The sequence below is a fragment of the Hydra vulgaris genome, chromosome 15 (genome assembly GCF_038396675.1).
Source record: "Hydra vulgaris chromosome 15, alternate assembly HydraT2T_AEP".
Lineage (NCBI taxonomy): Eukaryota > Metazoa > Cnidaria > Hydrozoa > Anthoathecata > Hydridae > Hydra > Hydra vulgaris.
Window position 1 is genome coordinate 8,422,310 of NC_088934.1, and position 15,568 is coordinate 8,437,877.

Consider the following 15,568-nt stretch of genomic DNA (forward strand, 5'->3'; position numbering starts at 1 on the left):
TTGGATAATATTGAACATATGTTAACTTTTAGATTAAAGTAAAAGTGTGGAAAAGTGTTGGAGTTATAAATTGAGAGAATCCTTGGAGGGCCGCCGAGAGGGAGGGGCAAAAAGGTCAAACGTGCCCCGGGTGCCAAGATATTAGGGGCGCCAGAAATTAATTTACTTAAAACATATGGGATCGATTGGCCGAAAGGTTAAAGCGATGGGCTCCGGCGGCGGAGATTTTTTGTTTTAATGACGAATCAAATAAAAATAAACTATACTTAGTATAGTTTTAAGTCTTAGGGTGGACGTTTTTTTCAGGTACCCTCTTTAGCAAGTCTGTAAAAAATAAGTCTTACGAGAGATCAACAATATCGAAAACAAAGCCTTAAACTTAATACGAGGGTAGGCTACCCATGCCCCCCAATTGGGGTGGGGGGAACCCAGCAAATTTAGGGGCTCTTTTGCAAATTTAAGGAGCTTTTTATTTTAGCAATACCCAGCGGTAAAATTTGGAAGATTTTGAGACCCTAATAACACGTTTTTTGGGGCCATTAGCCACGGCACTGCTTTAACTTGATTTTTGCAAACTCAAAAAAGAGGTTGCCTGAAATACGCCTTACTCAAGGCCAGTATATACGGAGTGGCATGTGTGTGCATAGAGGGAAACTATACCTTTCGACTCCCCTATATGATACATCTTTTTATGTGGGCAAACTAGGATCTTTTGTCAGAATTTTAACTTTTCTATTGGTTAGGTGGTTAATTGTGATAAATTGAAAAACGAAGTACGTACTTTTAAATTGATACCACCCCCCTCCCCTCCATACGCTTTCGTACGCTATTTATACCCCCTCCCCCTATGAGCGTACATACTTTATGGACGGCCCCTTATAAAAAAGTAAAAAAATTGTCTTTACTGATGAGGTATAAAATAAATTTATGTGGTGATGTGCATATTAACTTACTTTGTTTATATTACCAAAGAATTATAGTTTTAAATAATTTATTTCTTTAATAATTTATTAAAGAAAGAAATTATATAAAACTATGATATAAGGTTCATCAGGTTTTGTCACAGAGAAAGAAATTAGATGGTTGTTTAAAACCAAATTAAAAAACTTTGGTGCGTTTACACTTTCTCAACAAACTCAGCAAATAATTAAAAAGATGACCTGTTTAAAACTACAACTGATCAAAGGTTACCCAGCACTTTTTAAAAAACCGCGAAGCAAACCGTTTACTGTAGGTACATCAATTACATCCTGCGTTTGGAGCGCAGGATGTAATTGATGTACCTACAGCAAACTCTTTTAAAAATACTTTTGTGACGCTACTACGGCTGCAGCAATGTCAATTGTCAGCATATGAAAACCTGGTGTTATATAATTATATAATTCAAAGAGGATTGTTATCACGAATATGGCGCAGAAACATATTGAAATTTTGGTTTTACCGTTCTGTAAAATACTCTATATATTTGTCAAGAATTTTCATTACGAAAATCTTTGTTGTTTACCGAGTTTCAGGTCCACCGAATTTTTTACTTCAAAATTATTAGCATCTATATACAAAAAAAAAATCAAACGTCACGGAATTTCATTCCGTGACGTTTTCATAGTGATTTTCATTACGGTAATTTACTAAAAAGATATTTCTTAATCAAACTAATAACCAACTAACAACCAAGATATTTCCGTTGAATATCTAGTCTGTAAATTAAACGATTAGATTAATAAAGCGAAAACTCAAAAAATTTCACTGTGGACTACAAGGAATCTTTTAAAATTTATTTAAAACATAATATGCTTATCAAGATTTTATGTTATACAAATTAAAATAATATAATTGCGTTATATCAAGGAATCCTAACTTTAGCTTTAATTTCTAGACTTGTAAAATCTCAAGTTCTTGAATGCTATTTTTTAACTGCGGACTTTGCTTGGTGCTGGAAATATTTTTACTATTACAATGACATTTAGACAAAAAAATATTACTCAAGGAAATAGAAGCAACTAATAATAACTACCAGCATACAATTTTTTTGTTTACTTTTTACTTATTAAGTGGAGAGCACTTATGACTTTGAGTAAAACAAAACATGCTTTTTAGGAAATTTATGTATTTAAACACTTTGAAAAAGTTATAAACTAGCTAATTTAATCTATAATCATATACAAATTAAGAAGGTTTTTTTTTTGCTTCCAGTTCAGGTATCAAGATATGGTACCTTAATTTTCAAGACCAGTACCGCAATTGTGTGTGATTTCTAATCATATCATGAATTTATTGTTTACACAATGGGGCCATACTGTATGTAGTATGTGCCAAAATTGTCACCATGTTTAAACAAAAAAATATTTTATATATATTTAATAGAAAAGCTGCGATAAAAAATGAAACTTTAGTTTTATTAATTAGATTTAAGACTTAGCTAAGTAAATATATTGCTTTTTGTTAAGTTTAGAAGATATTTAATTTTATTTTTAATTTTTATGTGAAAAGCTAATGGTGACAATTTTGTTGCGAATGAAAGCAATTAACATATTTGTCCACAGTTAATTAGGCATACGACATAAATTAATAGCCTTATGACTAAAATGATTGAGTTATCAACTTTTCACAGATTTTTAACGATTAAATATCATTTAAAGTTTGATTTTGTTTACAAAACATAAAAAAAGTATTGTTATTATCATCATGAGGAAAATAAATCTTGAACTAGAAAAAAATATTGTGGCTTATAGGTGGCTCATATAGAAAAAATACTCAATTTAAAAAAAAAATTCTAATTTTTTTTAATATACCGCATTTGATTCGAAATTTATAATCCTTTCAGAAAATATATACATTTTGCATAAAATACTTACTAATATTACCTTACTTAAACTTTTTCAAACTTGGTCAGTTTTATTTTTAGCTAATAATTTCTGTTTATCGGAAAACTTTTGTCATGGCTTTTATAGCTTTTTAATTTTATTCTTTTTTTGAACTTCAAAACATGATATCTCGAGATAAAGAAAAGCTTTTTGGCTGAAATTTTTAGTGTATGTTCCTTAAGCATTAAGATTTCAGATGTACTAAAATAATCAACTAAGAATAGTTTTATCAATTTTTATAACACAACACCCGTTTTTTATCACGTAAAAGTTTGTGATTTTTTAAAGTCTTGTGTCCCGTTTTTGATATTTCTATTATTTTTTTATTCTTTTAGTAGAAATGAATGAAAATAATATAATAAAGCTATAACCAAAAGGTTTTTGAGTTTAAACCAAAATTAATCAAGAAACATTGTTTTGAATTTTTTCAAATTTGCGTTTTTTACCTCTTATTTTGTTGAAAGTTGCCTAAAATATAACTCATTTACAGTTTTTTTAATGAAATTTGAGTTTCTTATATCACCAAAAATACAATAAAATATTTATGAACCGTTGCAATTTATTCTATTAAGAAATTTTTTTTTTCTATATGAGCCACCTTAAATCCGGACAATCTTATCGTGAAATCGCTGCTGAGTTCGGAAAGTCTCATAATCTCATATATAAAATCAAATTGCGCAATAATTAAGCCTAAAAGTGGTCGAAAGAAAATGTTTTGGAGGTGACAAGAAGCCATTGCTAGTTTCTTGTCACCGCCAGTCTCGTTTAAATTATGCAAAATTTTATGCACACATGACTTTTGATGACTTTTTTGACTGGATTTGGACAGATGAAAGTAAAACTAATATGTTTGGATCAGATGGTATAAGATATACTTGAAGAAAGCCTAATTCACCATTAAGTGCTCGAGATTTTACACCAACTGTTAAATATGGCGGAGGAAAACTCTTGTTTTGGGGATGTTTCTGTGCTCGTGGAGTCAGTGAATTAGTGAAAATTAATGGAATATTAAATGCTGATGACTATATCAACATCCTTAAGGTCGGATATTTCAAGTCCCTTCGAAAATGGGGCAGAACTGTACGCAACACGATGTTAATGCAAGACAACGACCCCAAGCATAAAGACCATTAAATTTCTTCACGAAAAGAAATTGAAAGTCGTTGACTGGCCAGCACAAAGCCCTGATCTTAACCCACTCGAAAATTTATAGGCAATAGTTTAACAACGGGTCTACAACTTTCCTACTCCACCTAAGAATAAGGATGAACTTTGGGCTCGTGTACAAGAGGTTTGGCTCTCAATTACACCCGAAGAATGCCGCAAATTGGTTGCTAGTGTTCCTGAAAGAATTCAGGCTGTAATTAAATCTACTGGAGGATACACTCGATATTAAATTACTACAATATGTTATTTGCTTTCATTTGCGACAAAATTGTCACCATTAGCTCTTCACATAAAAATTAAAAATAAAATTAAATATCCTCTAAATTTAGTAAAAAGAAATATTTTCAGTTAGCTAAGTCTTAAATCTAACTAATAAAACTAAAGTTTCATTTTTCTTCACAGCTTTTCTATTAAAAAAAATATAAAATATTTCTTTGTTCAAACATGGTGACAATTTTGGCACATACTGTATATACATACATATACATAGATGCATATATGTAAATCTTTATTATGTATAAATATATTCTAAAGTTAGTAATTCAGATTTAAAATAAAAACAGTTAGCTGATATAAAGGTATAAAATTATCCACCAAATAAAACACACACTCAAACGTTCTGACAAAGTTTGTGCAAAAAAGATGTTACATTTTTAAAATGTTTTGCGTTTTTCAACGCAACGCTAAAGCTTTACTTTTCACGTCAGAACTAGAACTTTAAAACGCAAGTAGGGATTTACCCTGAGCTCAAACATGCGCATTACCAATTTTTTGTGGTCAGACATTGTGGTTGCAGTTGGCCTAGGTAGTCCTAAGATGTCCCGATACTTTTTTTAATTAGATGGGACTTGTTGTATGTCTAAATATAGGTAACTAAGATCAGGAAAATCATATCTGGGCATACTTGGTCTCTGGAAGTGGTCATAACCGTACAGGTGGTCATTTTAAGGGTGGTCAAGGATGGTCCTGGGTTGTCCCAATGGCTTTTTAATTAAATGGACAGTTGTTTATTTAATTATAGGTAACTGAATTCGGGGAATTGATATCTGGCCATATTTGGTCTCCAAGAGTGGTTATGATTGCCCAAGTCTGGTCATGAGTTGTCAAGTGTAGTCATGTCATGGGTTGTCATGGTGTGGTCATGGGTTGTATTTTTGACAGTATTTTGTGATTTATATTTATTTATGTGCTTAATTTCTTTGATATTGTGAATATAAACAAAAAACGTTCAACAAAATTTTATTAACATAATTTTTTTTGTAAGAATCTCGGTGATGACGAAAATCATACACTAGTACATCAAGAGCCTTTTAACCTCCTCAAGTTGATCGGAGCCTTTGACTTTTATCTTACTCCTCCTTATTCTTGTCACCTCAGTATTGTAGCAACAGAGCACTTTTATCATAAGATCATAGTTTGTTTGAGGTCTGGAGAATTTCATTGTGCAGTGCTCTCTGTTGTTTTAGTGTAAAACATTAATATCAGGGCGTATGAAATGACTATTTTTCACAAATAATTTTCTGTTTTTCCCTTTTTTGGGTGTTATTTAAATGAACAAAATATATTTGACTCATTTAAAGTACAATTTTCTAGACGAAAACGGCATTTTAGAAAAAGTTTTTTAAACGGCATTAAAACTAAAAGTACTAGACAATATAGCTTTCTCGCTTTTAACACAATGAGAAATTAAACATTCTTTTTTCTCGTAAACAAAAAAATTTCTCTTAACTAAACTAAACTCTTTTTTTACATAAATGAAAACTTTTCGCATACATAAATACAAAGAATAAATATTCTCTTCTTGATCATAACTTTACAAATTTTTACATAATATTTACACAATACAAAAATCCACAAAAATGTAATTTAAAAAATAACTTAAACATAACCAAAGTAATTATTAGTGAAAAAACTATTAAACTAAAATTACATAGTCTTCATAGAATGTTCCATAACTTTTCACAATAACATTAAAAGTGCTATTTAAAAAAGATTTTAACAAAATTTAAATGGTTAAAACTGTTCTTTATATGTCTTTTTCAGACGTCAGATTTACCTTCAATTACACTAACTACAACTGGCCAATTTGTAACATTAACACTCAGGTGGCATTTGGAAAAACTGAAATAAGAATCTGTCAATACGACTTAGGCCCGTACCCAAATTTAGTGCGGTGGGGGCGGACTTGTTTTTGAAAAAAACGGCAGCCTAAAATAGCAAATAAAAGTCTTGTTTAATTTTTATAATAAAGCTTTCAAGAAACAAAGAGAGTTAAGTAAAAAAGGAGGTTGATCGCACCTAACAACCCCCCTCCCCCTCCGCACTTCACACACACTTGCACGGCTCGGGGATAAGACTACAATTAAATGAAAAAGAAATGATTCCATGAATATCTTGTAGATTATCCTAAAAATCTAGTTTGTTTGGTATAAGCTCTAAATACTATCACCATTTCATCAAGGTAATGCCAACAAGGATTTTCATAGATGAACCTGATCACACCAAAAAGGGCTTCATTAGTTACCAAAACAGTTTCAACGCTGTTAGGGTTACTTAGGGAAAGACATTTAGCTGTAAATACTAAGAGCAAAGAAAGAAGACAAGATAATTTGTCCAAAAAAAGTGGATTTGATGATTTGTTATAAAAGTTTATGGTTTTGTATAGCTTGTATCTTATATACTGAAAAGGTGAATCAATATATCTCTCCCTTAAATAATTCAGAATATTTTTTTTTTAACTTACGTGTTTAATACAGCATGTTGTTTGGACGGAAGCGATTTAGAAAAGCTGTTTAAAAAGGATATAAAATTTTAGTAAAATTGAATATCAATGTTTTATAAAATTGTAATTGACGTAATTTTATAGTTACTTAGTTAAAGACAGTGGACAGTGGGCCAGAGGTGAGCAAAACTCCTCAAAACCAACTTTGTAAGTTTTCGAATTATATGAAACATATAATTACAAAAAATAGGGAACAGAAAAAGCTATTTATTATTAGAGGTATAAACATAAATATTTTAAAGTACAACGAACATGCAAATACCGAAAAATTTTTTGACGACATGTTTCAACTTAACATCTTCCCCATTATAAACAAACCTAGCAGAGTAATTTCCGCATCTATTACTGCTATTTATAATATATTAACAACTCAATACTAAATACTTCTCTAAAACCAAGAATAATAAAAACAGATACTTCAGATCACTTCCCAATATACTTCTCTTTGTTACAAAATTCCTCAAAAGTTAATAATTCAAAAACCTTATGTTTTAAAAGATTCTTCAATGAAACGTCTACCCAAAAAATTAAGGACTTGCTATCGACAACAAATTGGCAAAAGATCTACCAAGATTGTAACCAAGAAAACACAAACTCTGTGTACATTAAACTTATAAATTTATTTACCCTACAATATAATAAGAGTTTTCCAAATCAAGAAAAAAAAAATAAAAGCAAAATATTTAAATTGTCCATGGATTACAAAAGAAATAAAAAAATCCTTAAAGCAAAACAAAAACTTTACGTAAAACAGTTAAAAAATTGAAGCGAAGCAAACCTATCCCTCTACAAGCAATACAAAAACTATTTGAAAAAATAAAATTAAAAAAAGAACAAAATTTTATATTATTCTAATTAAATAATATAAAATTTAAGACTGGCTTTAAACTTGAATAAAAACTTAAATAAACACGATAAAAAATTTTTTTTTGGTATGTTCTTAGAATTAAATATGCAAAATAGGAAAATAAAAATAAATTTATCACAAGACTCCATATCTTCGAATTTGATCAAGTCTGGTATTGGTACCTTGTACCAGCTTTTGTACAACATTTAGGTCAAGTCTACTGGCACAATAAGGAATCCGACGCTCAAGGTTTGATATCCCGCTTAAGCATTGCCCAAAAATCCTCTATAGCACGAGCTTCTGGTAAGTTTGCTGGATTTTCTTTTTTTTTGAACAAATGGTATCTTCTGGGTTTTTAACCATTTTGTTATCGAATTAGCATAGTGAGATGCTGCTAAATCGGGCCAAAAGATATACTTGGTGTCTCGATAATATTTATTAATAAAAGGTTGCAAGCGCTTTTGTAAACACTCTTTTAAATAGATCTCTTGGTTTACCGCTTTGTCAGAAGGAACAATGTAAATAGATGTGACCACTCGAGGGGAGATTGCCATCCATACAAGTAATTTTTTTTCAAATTTTGCAACATCATAATACTTAACAATGTCTGGTGTCAATTTTTGATCATTTGAATAGTATGTATTATTACCAGCCAGTGTGCTATTCGACAAAGTAAAGTATGACTCATCGTCAATAATAAATTCATGGTTGCGATATTTTGAATAAAGTCGACCACATTTTCGGCGAAGCCTCTGTTCCGGAGTTCTGCTTGGTCTTTTTTTTCATTTATAACAAAGAATAGGCTTTTTAAAGCATTTTAAGATTCGTCCGATGGTGCTTTTGCTACAACCAAGTCTTCTAGAAGCCTTTGAAAGTGACACACCTCTTCGATTGTTAAACATTTTCCTTAATTTGATGCGGTTGTTTTGTGTATTAAGAGTAGGCCTTCTTCCACTTCCAGTTTTGCGACCCAATGGTTTATTTTGATCGTAACTCCATCTTGAAATGGTTCCGAACAACGTGTTTTCCATCTTCATGTTTTTTTTTATAAAAATTATACACATGACTTTTTAGGGCTTGTTGATTTGGCATTTTAAATTGTTATCTAAACAAAAAATAATCAGAGAATTTATATGCTAATTGAAAGAGGATAGATTGACCTTTCATTTTATACCAAATACTAACTATTTTATTAAGCTTACTAATTAAATATCGCTAATTCAAGTTAGTCTCAAATTTTATGGAACAGGTGTTATAAAAATTTAATGGAGACCTAAAAAAGACATGGGACATTATAATCTAATTTTAACAAAATTCCTTCTAGATTAATAATTAATGAAAGTGAATCAAACAATAAGCGAGATATTTCCAACGAATTTAATAACTATTTTGCCAACATTAGCAAAACGAATTTAATAACTACTTGCAAAGTAGTGTTAGATGTTTTTGAGGAGATACGTAATCCAATTTACCAAATATTTAATTCATCAGTTACAACAGGTATTGCACCTGATAAACTAAAAATCTCAAAAATTGTACCAATCTATAAATCAGGAGAAACTAATTCTTTAAACAATTATTGGCCAATTTCAATCTTTTCGGTATTCTCAAAACTTCTCAAACGAGTAATCTACAATGAACTAAATGAATATTTAAAAACAAACAAAATTATTAATAAAGGTCAACATAGTTTCCAAAAGCTAAACTCAACGGAGCGTGCAATTCTTGACCTCTAAGATAGGATAAGTAAATTATTCAAACAAAAAGTTCACATTAGGGAGCTTTATAGATTTGTCAATAGCATTTGACACCATCAACCATGAGATTTTACTGACACAAAAATTAAAAACTATGGTATAAAAAATCAAGCTTTAAAATGATTTAAAAACTACCTTAACAGTGTATTATTATAGATACAAAAAAAAACTCAAACTTACTAAAAATAAAATGTGGTGTACCCCAAGGTTTCATTCTTGCTCCTCTTTTGTTTCTTATTTATATAAACAATCTTCTAAATACCTCAAATATCTTAAAAACTATAATATTTGCTGACGAAACAAACTTATTTTACTCATCAAAGACAATTAAAGACCTCTTTAAAAAAAATAAATGTTGAACTAAAAAAAATTAATATATGGATTAAATCAAATAAACTGTCACTCAATATAGAAAAAACTAAGTATATACTATTCCACTCTAATCAACAAATTAAAAAAAACCCCGAACCTACCAACAATTAATATAGAAAATAAAACCATCAAAAGAGCTAAAACCATCAAAATATACTTTTCATGTTTTCATAAAACCATCAAAATATACTTTTCAGGTTTATATTTATGTTTATATATATGTTTAAGTATAAACTAAGTCTGGTTCCAGAACATTTTATTGCGCACTTTTTTAAAAACAATATAAATAATAAACACAACACAAGAACATCAGGAAACTTTAAGATACCGTTTGAAACAACAAGACTCTCAAAAGCAGATTCATTTTTATTTGTTGTATTTTTTGTTTTAATTGGTAGAGTATAGAGATATATTGTTAGGATTATTTTTCAAGTTCATTATTATATTGTTGTATTTGATATTTATTTTAATCATGTGTTGAAGTTGCTATGCAACTATATTTATTTACAACATATATTTTGAAATTTATGTTTATGATATTTAATTAAGTTGAAACATCTGGTATAGTATGTAAACTTATCCTCTTTTTTATAATAAATTACAATATGTCTAGGGGTTATATATACCCTCGTTATTCAAGTAATATAAAAAACCGTTAAAAAAACAAACAAACAACCGGTTAAAAAAACAAACAACACAACACAAAAGTGCGTTGTCTAGTTTTAAATGTCAGTTAAGTTATGTTTCATTAATTTAATGGCATTTAATTACATTCAATTATTAAGTTTTAACGTTCTTTTAATTATTTTAAAAGTTTAAAAATGTAAAAACGGTTTTATAAAAAGAAACATATTGTTTGTTTGTTTTTTTTAACGGTTTTTTATATTACTTGAATAACGAGGGTATTTATAACCCCTAGAAATATTGTAATTTATTATAAGAAAGAGGATAAGTTTACATACTATACCAGATGTTTCAACTTAATTAAATTTTACAACAGCTTATCTAAGATGTTAACTTTTAAAAATTATGTTTATGATATTTATATTTGTATATCTTTACCGCCAATCTGCGATTAGTAATTTGTAAATACTTTGTAGTTGTAAAATAAACATGTATAAAAAAAAAAAAAAAAAACTTTTATATTGGAGTAATTTTATTTTGTAAATGTAATCTAGAGACCCTAGCGCTCTAAAACTGATATAATTTCTTCCCTTTCTGTGATTTTTGAGCTCAGTATAACAATAATGGCAATATTTTACCTTTCAAATATTGGTGAAAATGTAAAAAATCTTTTAAAAATGAAATATGAGGCCAGCAAGACAATTTTTAACATTTTAATTTTTAAACGGTTTAAACTGGTTCATTGATATCGTATATTGAAATAAGAAGAATTATAAAAATTTATTTTTTATGCTCGCTTTTTTATATAGTGTTTTTCAATAAAGCCCCCTTAAATGCGCAACAAATTTTTAAACATTTACCGTTACGCAAGCAGAAAAATACTAGGCCGCACTTTAAATTAGACTTATATACATGTATAGATAAATATTTACTACCAAATTTTCTGAGCTCAGCTGAGCGCAGTAGGTGCTAGGCTTTTAATTATAAATAACATCTAATTGTTGATTTTGCTTTAAAAACTGAAGAAGACGCATCAAGAACGGGTTTAGATCTTTTTAATTTTGCGAGAATTTAAAATAGCACTTTTAATGTTGTTGTTGAAAGTTATGGAACATTTTATGAAAACTATTTAATTTTAGTTTAAATATTTTTTTATTAGTAGCTATTTTTGTTATGTTTAAGCGGGTTTTTAATGTACATTTTTGTGGATTGTTGTATTGTGTAAATTTTATGTGAACATATGTAAAAATATAATTTATGGAAGAGAATATTTATTATTTGTATTTATGTCGGCAAAAAGTTTTCATTTATGTAAAAAGAAGAGTTTAGTTAAGAGAAATTAGTTTGTTTACGAGATAAAAGTATGTTTAATCTCTCTTTTTTTGAAAACGAGAAAGCCACATTATCTAGTTCTTTTAGTTTTAATGCCATCTAAAAACTTTTCTAAAATGCCGTTTTCATCCACAAAATTGTACTTTAAATGGGTCAAATGTGCTTTGTTGATTTTAAATAGCACCTAAAAAATAGAAAAACAAAAAGTTATTTGTGAAAAATATTCATTTTATACACCCTGATATTATTGTTTTACACTAACACAACAGAAAGCTCAACACAATGAAATTCTTCAGACCTCAAACAAACTATGATCTTATGATAAAAATGTTTTGTTGCTACAATACTGAGGTGACAAGAATAAGGAGGAGTCAGGGAAAAGTCAAAGATTTCAAGCAACCTGAGGAGGCCAAATTAAATAACCATTGGGATTTTCCAGGATCACCCTTGACCAATTCTAAAATGATCACTTGAGCAGTCATGACCACTCCTAAAGACCGAATATACCCAGCTTCATTACCGGGGGGTTATAGGAGCACTAGCCCTCCTTTTTTTTTCTAAAGGATCTTTTTTTTAAGAACTCACTAGATATTAGAGAAATTTTCTTAGAAATTGACGATTGTACCCCTCTACTTTGATAATTTGGACCTGCCCCCGGTATACATTGCCGTAAAAAAAGCTCCTTACATTGGAAATGGCTCCTTTTATTTGTTCCCTTCTTATTTGGGATGATGCGTGGGGGAAACTAACTACGGTTATACAAATTTAGTTGCTTAATCTTTTTTTCTACAAAAAAAAGCATTGCTTAATAATATAACGTAAAACTGCATCAGAGCTGCCACAATAAACTCTTGTATACAATAAGCCATCGTACAAAATAAACTCTATTACAAAAATAAATTTTATTTGATATTTAATCTTTATTCGTAAAATTAAATAATCTAATGATTTTAATTGGTTTTACCTCCGTTTGATTTATTTAAAAGTCTCAGCAATCGGAGCGAATGAAGATTATCAAATCACTCCGAGCAATTATAGTTAGACACGTTAGCAGCCGCAATTGAAGTGCTTTGGAATCAAAGGGTCTGTGGTCCGATGTCCACTCTCAAAGTAGCCTGTGTTGTTAAACCGATAATATGCAATATCATTTTACGCAACTGCATGTAATTTGCTGCTAAGGCAAAATTGTTTTCATTTACTTGCTTTGTTGTTTTAACACAAACAAACATGCTGTGGATCCAATCTCATTTTGTGTTAGTTAGCGCAATTGCATTAGATTTGCCAGATCTTTATATCCCTTTTTCCAAAGAAAGTGACAATATTCACTTAATGCAACTTTATGTGCTTGAGAGGTAAAGTGCGTGTGGAGCTTCCCAAGTTTGATTTCCCATTGCTTTTCATCTTGAATGAAGATCTTACCCTATTTTATCCAAGATAACATTTATCTAAGCAAGCAAGTTTTAGTTGATGTGGCCCTAACTGGAGTAAATATGATTTTTGAATGTCTGCATTATGCATTGCGTTCAAAAGTTTCGGAAAATGTTATTTAAAAAAATCCTACCGTTGAATATTTTGAATACCGTTGAATTATCTTGGCTTCCCCATATTAAATATTTACAATCAAAAGTTAGTATAGCCATCGGCATGATGTACCGAGTTCGTCCTTATGTTAATATTATATGTCTTAAATTAATTTACATCTCTTTAATTCATTGTTTTATCAGTTATGCCAATATTACATAGGGCAGCGCGCAAACTACTAAACTTAAAAAAATACTTAGTGTTTAAAAACATGCGTGTAGAGTTATATACGGAAAAAAAAGAAGGGAGCACACGAAACCCTTAATGCTTGACATGAACTCCAGTAAATTTTAATTGCAAGTTTAAAAAAAAATATAAATGAAAAGTATTTCCTTAGAACAAACCAATCAAAGTTCTTTAAATTGCCTAAGAAACTAAACAAGTTTACAGAGTGTTCAATAGCATTTCGCGGACCAAAAATATGGAACTATTTAAAAAAAAAAGAAGCTAAAAAAGATAATATGGTAAAATCATTAAACTCATTTAAGTTGCTAGCAAAAAAACACATTTTTAATTCGGAGGAATTACAAGAACTCCGTTAAGTTTTATCAAAATAGTTTTACTTTTTTATTCTTTGAAAAATTAATTGTACATATCTTTTGTAGTTATTTATGCAATGGTGTATATATTTTAAATCCTTGAGTATTTAAATTTGAAGTTTTTACATCTTACTTTTATCTGCAGTTTATTTGAACATTTTGACGACATTTTATTTTTTCAAGGGGCTCTATGAAAAGATTGTGGTGGTATTGTATCACCCATATCTTCTTTGAGTCCCGGTCTGTTTTTTAAATTGTCTTATTTGTTTATATATTTTATTACGTGATAATCTTATGTAACTTATTTTATTAAACAGCAAAATATATTCTAAACTAAAAAAAAAAAAAAAAAAAAAGAATATTGTAGAATAAATTAAAATATTGTAAAATAAATTTTATTTTGTTGAATTTTCTCGAAAAATATTATTGCTTCTCATGACTCAGAACAAATCAACATTCACCAAATATAAAGTATGTTTTTCCCTTTTTTTTCAAATGTTGGGATATTTTATGGGTTGTATTTTTTGAGAGGCTTTCATTTTCAATAAACGGTTCAGTTATAAGTAATCAACTGAAGTTTTACCTAATGCTTTAAGATTTGCCATGCAGTAGAATCATCCAAATTTATCCTATACCTATTATATAGATATACACTAATTGTTATAAAAACACGCAAAAAAAAATTTAAGTAGATGATTATTATAAGTATTCATAAAAGAATTCAAAAATCATAAACGAAAAATGTAGTAGATCAAAAGTCTTCAAAATTATAGTAGATCAAATAGTTTTCAAATTATAGTAGAGGATTTATGAATATATTTTATCGTTTAAATAGAGAGTTTGATAATCTTGGGATTAATAAATCCATAGAAAAAAAAATTGTATTTAAAATGATCGCCTTAACTGATGATTAAAAACAATGTGTTTCATAACATAGATCGCTCTCATAGATACTGAAATAAGAAAAAAAGAGACATTTGTCTTATTATATTTTGCTTACGCGATCCGTTTAGAAGTACAACGTCTTCAGCTTTGTTTTAATTAAATTTAAAAAATTTGTTGAGTTATAAATCTTAATTTTTCAATAACGATAGCTAGAATATATATAATAATTCTAAACGGGAATTAGAATATATATAAAATTATTTTTTAGTTAAAATTTTTCATTCATTTCTGAAATAATTAGAAGAAAGACTGGATAATCAAACTGCTTATGCATTACTAATGTCAAAATTAAGTTAAAGATTTATTCAAATTCTCTTTCTTTAAAGTAGCATGTTTCACACCAAACATTATACCCTGCGAAACTTGTCGTGTAATAATAACAATATCAGACTAGACAAAAAGTTTTTTAATTTTTTTTAAAGCACCGAAAATACGCAATAAGTAAACTTATTTTATATCATTCTTTTTTTTTTTAATTTAGTAAGAGTTTCATTACTAAAAGTTACTTAGAGCGAGTGCTGGATTACAACAACAAATTTACATCTATGAGCTTTTAAAAAAATATCGAGGAAAAACTTAAAAAACCCTGTAATTTTTATCCATTTTAGCAAAATTTTATTAGTTTTTCGCGTGTCTGAAGAAAATGTACAATTTAACAAAAATCTAAAAACAAAATTGGCAAAGATAAGAGATTTTTTAAAACGTGTATTTTTTACCAAACCATGGTCTAATATCCCAGGTCAAAGCAAGAATTAACA